Raw genomic sequence first — 5,771 nt, 5'->3', positions numbered from 1 at the left:
GTCTAAGAGCTATCCCTCCTGTTTTATAATCCTCTCTAATTCTGGAAATAAAGGCATGAACCACTAGGATTAAAGGCAGGCACTGCCTGGTTTCTATGGCAACTAATGTGGCTACTGGGATTAAAGGTGTGCGTTACCACTGCCTGGTCTGTAAGACTGACCAGTGGGGCTGTTTTACTCTCTGATCTTCAGGCAAGCTTTATTTATTAAAATACAAATGAAATGTGACTACATTTCTCCTTTTTGTCTAAAATAAGAAAAGGTTATAACTAATATAAAAAACTATATACAATAAATAGGCAATAAATACATCATCAATGTCTAGTTCATTTCCATTTGACAAATTCAGAGAAAATACTCCATATCTATCCTATCTTGGTGAGTTCAAAGTCTTGTACTTTCTACCACAACTTGCATTACAATCCCAAACTTTCTTTTGATATCTCAACCTTTTATACTTTAAATATCTGTAGTGAATTTCTTTTCTGGGTCTCATAAACAAGGGAGACTATAACTAGCTAGCCTTCAATTACCTCAGAGACCCAAGAAGAAAATAATGTTAACTGAGTAATCAGGAAGTGCAAGCAAGTGACTTCCAAAACATGTTAGTAATGACACAAACAGCCGGCACCTGAACAGTCAACCAAAGTTCCCCTGCAACTTCTGGGCATCCATCTTCAGCCTACAGTCCTAGCATATCTGACAGACTTTCTGTGAAGCAGGACATTTTGTGTCCTCCTTGTCTAATTAGGACAGCATACTGTCAGCAATCAAGGTGGGCGTTTTCTTGTCCAGTGGCTTACTTTTGCCACAAAGAAAATAAACTCCATATGGAGTATTTTGATGCCCATTATGTTCTCTGAAGTAAATTGGTGCTGCCAGGAACAGACATATCTCAATGTCATAAAAAAGAAGAATCTAGGTTATTAAAACATCTTAAATGCCATATTCTGTAGATCTCTGTCTATCTAAAATATAACTTTGAAAACATACCAAATGTGACTACAAGTTCGATTATCTAGATGATTTTCAAGGACTAGAAATTTGCATTGCATTGTTAAATGAGTTATATAAATACAATACCTGAGCAAGAGTGGAAATATATATACGGTATGTTCTAACAAAATTAATCTCAAATTTGTTTCAATATACAAAATTTGTATACAATATACAAAAGTCCAACCCAGTGTAAAACATGCAAAACTAGTAGTTTCTTTTTAAAAGTAGACTCAATAATCTACCTTTTAATTTTATCATATCTACATCCTCTGTTTTTCTTTTCAGAGTAGATTCAACAATCTACCCCTTTATCCTATCTATATCCACCTTTTTTTCAAAACAAGAACCTTGAATCTAATTTCTTTTCTTTATCTTTTTTCCTGAATTATCTGTAACAACTTGTAACCAACACATGAAACAAAGACAAACATCCATAATCTGTGTCTTGGGAATGTAGGCATAATTTCCTAGGCTACTTCCTGCTAATTTGGGGCACTGATAATCTTATGGGGACCCAAAGAAAATTATGGCCAAGTCCTGTCTGGAGTATTCTGTGAGGCTTAATCATCTCAGCCAGCAGTCTTGAATCTGTTCTGAATGTAGAGCTCAGAGGAAACTGCAACAGAGCTGTTCTAAAATGTTGGATCATCTGGGCCATCTGCTCCTATTGGAGATTTTTCAGGGGGTCTTCCTTGATCAAATTTTATTTTTCTTAACACAGAATGAATTCTCAGACTCTCACTTCCTGTTGAAACAAAAGCAAAATCTCGTCTCCAAAGTAGCATATCTTTTGACTTAAATTTTGAAGTCAAGGTATTTTCAAATTACTTAGGTTGGATTAATTCAGCAGCATTTATAATCAAATGTCTTTTAGCAGCCATTTCTCCTTCGGAAGTCAAACAATTCAATGACAATACAATAACATATAGTATCCAGATTCTCTGCTTATTTTCCATCTTTACATGGAATATAAACTGGGGCAGATGGTAGTTGGGAGACTAGCTTTTCTCCTAAACCCATGCGGCTAGCTTTGGGTCTAGCTCTGGCCTGTGCCAGTGGCTAAAAAGTCTCAGTTTAATGACTTTTTCCATGTTGGGCATCAAATAATTAATAAAAACTCAGAGACAGAAATTAGGGTTCAACCTGAAGATCTGAAAAGCAAGGCAGTCAGTCACTGACTCTTACCTCTACTTGAGTCCAAAATGGCGATCCTGTCTCCAGAAACCTCAGAATGAAACTATGTCTGAGAGCTGTCTCTCCCATTTTATAATCCTCTCTAGTTTCGGGATTAAAGGCAGGCACTGCCTGGTTTCTATGGCAATTAGTGTGGCTACAGGGATTAAACATGTGCTTTACCACTGCCTAATATAAAACGCTAACCAGTTGGGACTGTTTTACTCTCTGATCTTCAGGCAAGTATTTATATTTATTAAAATATAAATGAAATGCCACTACAAGATGGATAAAAAAAATGAGCCTCTTCTTAATCTCCATTCCTGTCTTATATGTATTGAAGTTTCCATGACATTCTGTAGCCTGGGATTGTAGTAGTAAAATCACTCAATGAAATCTTATTTTGAACAGATCTATTGTAATTTTTCCTGAGGTTGCTACTCTCTAAGGCTATATTAGATTTCAAGTTCTTTAACAGAAAAAGTCACCCACAGCAAGAGAGATGCCACACACTTGCTCTCATCGCAGAATCTAGATTTAGCTATATACATGAAAGCAGATGAGGGATTGTGGAAGCAAGTGAGGGTAGGGAGGGGGAACAATTAGGTAAGCAGGGCTGGGCATGAGCGAAGTACAATGACATCTTTGTATGAAATGCCATAATGACACACACTATTTTATATGCCAACTTAAAACCACCAATTTTCAAAAACAGTTTTCATAGATGGAGTTGTACGTAGCTCAATGGAAGAGTGCTTGCTAGAGAGGAAAAAGTCTTGAGTGTGATCCCCAGCAGTGTAAAAAAAATTTAATGACTTCTTTTATATCATGGGCAGTCCACTTTTACAGATTTAACCAAGTATATCTTGGGGAAAATTGTATATCTACCAAATATATACAGATATTTTCTTGTCCTTATTCTCTAAATAATAGAATGTAATGATTCTATTTATAATAACATGTATAGTACATTAGATAGTTTATGTAAGATAGATTATTTGACATATCCAGAAAGATGTGCACAGATCATAACTTGGTATGAAGAACACCGTATCTTAGGGAATCCTAGAAAATATCCTTCATGAAAACAAGGACGTCCTCACTTAGTAACCAGACCCAGATTCATCCTATTTGCCAACTCTTTAGTTACTCTCCCTTCATTAAAGACTCACCATATGCATGTCTCTATGTGGGGGTCTCTTGAAGAATAAGATGTTTAAATGGAGGTGTTCCAAAGGAATTAGCATCTGATTGAAGAGACAAGATTGTGTGGGGCCAAAGATGTCTTGAGTGAATTGTTGACATGGGCTCAGCAGCATCAAGGACACCCCAGGCCTCAGATCCATGGGTGTGACAGAACACCTCCACTGTCAGTACTTAGAAACAATTGATCAATGTGTGGAAAATCTAGGAGCTGCACTTCTTCCTCCCAGATGTTCACAGGCCACTGGCCTACAGAGACCTACAGAGACTGGCTAATATCCCCCCCCACCCCCATCTCCTACCCACCTACCTTGTGCTAAACACGTTGAGGCTCTGAGTCCTTGAAGTTGTTGGTGGCATTCTATCGGAGTATACACAGTCCATGTGACCACAGCCTTTCCATCTGTGTGTCTACGTATCTTTCTTTCTTCATTCCCTCATTGTCAATGGTCAGGCTTCCAGACCCAAGCCATCCAAATATCTGCAGAAGACCCAAACATGTAAAAACAATAGCAATCAATTTGTGTTATAATAACTCTCCCCCGAAGGCGTGTGAGTTAAGTTGGGCTGACTGTTAAAACACACAGTCTCCAGAATGTGCATGTAGGCTCCTGAGCGAAGGGTGTGAAGGCTCCTGCCAGGCTGTGAGTCAGGTCCCCACTCCTCCATTTCTTAACTCTCATCCTCCCCACTCTGTTTCCCAGGCTTCTGTTTTTCCCCCAGATTAAACTGCTGGCTCAGTTGGAGAATTTCACATGGTAGGCAGGTCAACTCTCACATTCTCTCAGCTAGAATTCAGTCATATTGGCCATGCCACACTTCAAAGCAGGTCTTCTGGGTGTAAGAGGGAATGGGATGTGAGCTCAGCAGGAGGAAGGGAGCATGCTCTTTGATCCCCAGCATCATACAAACAAAACATCAAAGAGGGACAGAGCACTAAAAAAAAATCTGTGGTTCCTTAGGACAAACTGTCAGGGCTGGAGAGATGGCTCAGCAGACAAGAGCACTGGCTACTCTTTCAGAAGACCCGGGTTCTAGTCTCGGCACCCACATGATGGCCTATAACTCCAGTCCCAGGGGATCTGATCCTTATCCTGGCCTCCACCGACACCAAGCATGCGCATGCACATGGTACACAGATATATTCTCAGGCACCCATGCATTTTATATATATATAATATTAATATGACATTATTATATTGTAATTATGATAATATAATTATTACATTACTAATTGCTAATAATATAATAATTTTTTAGATCTGAAAGGTAACGGAATGCTCTAACACTCTCTTCTAGGTAGGGCTTGGTCTGGACTCCCAGGGACTTCTCCTAAAGGTCATTCCCCTTGAAAGGAAAGATCTGTGCAAAGGATAAGAGAAAGACGTGCTTATTAGCATCCATTGGGAACCAGGCACGGGTTTCTCCGGAATGGAGGGGTTCGCGTATAAAATTGGTGTGAAGGATTGGAGCACCGGACAGAAATCTCAAGGTCCAAATCAGGAGCAGAAGGAGAGAGAGCACGAGCAAGGAACTCAGGACCGCGAGGGGTACACCCACACACTGAGACAATGGGGATGTTCTATTGGGAACTCACCAAGGCCAGCTGGCCTGGGTCTGAAAAAGCCTGGGATAAAACCGGACTCGCTGAACATAGCGGACAATGAGGACTACTGAGATCTCAAGAACAATGGCAATGGGTTTTTGATCCTACTGCACGTACTGGCTTTGTGGGAGCCTAGGCAGTTTGGATGCTCACCTTACTAGACCTGGATGGAGGTGGGTGGTCCTTGGACTTCCTACAGGGCAGGGAACCCTGATTGCTCTTTGGGCTGACAAGGGAGGAGAACTTGATTGGGGGAGGGGGAGGGAAATGGGAGGCGGTGGCGGGGAAGAGACAGAAATCTTTAATAAAAAAATAAATTAGAGTCGCGGCGGAGAGGCGCTGCAATTAGGAATAGGCTTTGGGGGACCGCGGCGACAGACACAAGCAACGGGGACCTGCAGGGACGGGCGCGGCGGCAGACGCACGAGGCGGGGACAGGGCATGCAATAACAAGAGCAGATCGCCCCACTACAATTAAATCAAAGAGGTAGGCCTTTTTGTTGGCGAGGTCACTGGCAAACGGGGAGCCTGGTCCTGTTCCTGAAGACCCTTCAGAGGGGTGAGAGGGTTCTTGGCCTGCGGCAGGAACCAGGAAACAGCGAGGACAGTTGGTAAGCGGAACTCTTGGCCAGCAGGGAAACCTGATCCGGTTATAAAAGACCCATTAGATAGGATCAATAAGAAGAGATGGGCAGGCTTCAAGGCAAGAATTCACCCAATAATCTGAAAAACAACATGAAAACACCAGAACCCAATGATCTTACAACAGAAGTATTTGAACACCCTAACA

This window comes from Microtus ochrogaster, linkage group LG7_11 (assembly GCF_000317375.1).
Source record: "Microtus ochrogaster isolate Prairie Vole_2 linkage group LG7_11, MicOch1.0, whole genome shotgun sequence".
NCBI classification, from domain to species: Eukaryota; Metazoa; Chordata; class Mammalia; order Rodentia; family Cricetidae; genus Microtus; species Microtus ochrogaster.
Note: the sequence above shows the minus strand (reverse complement) of the source record.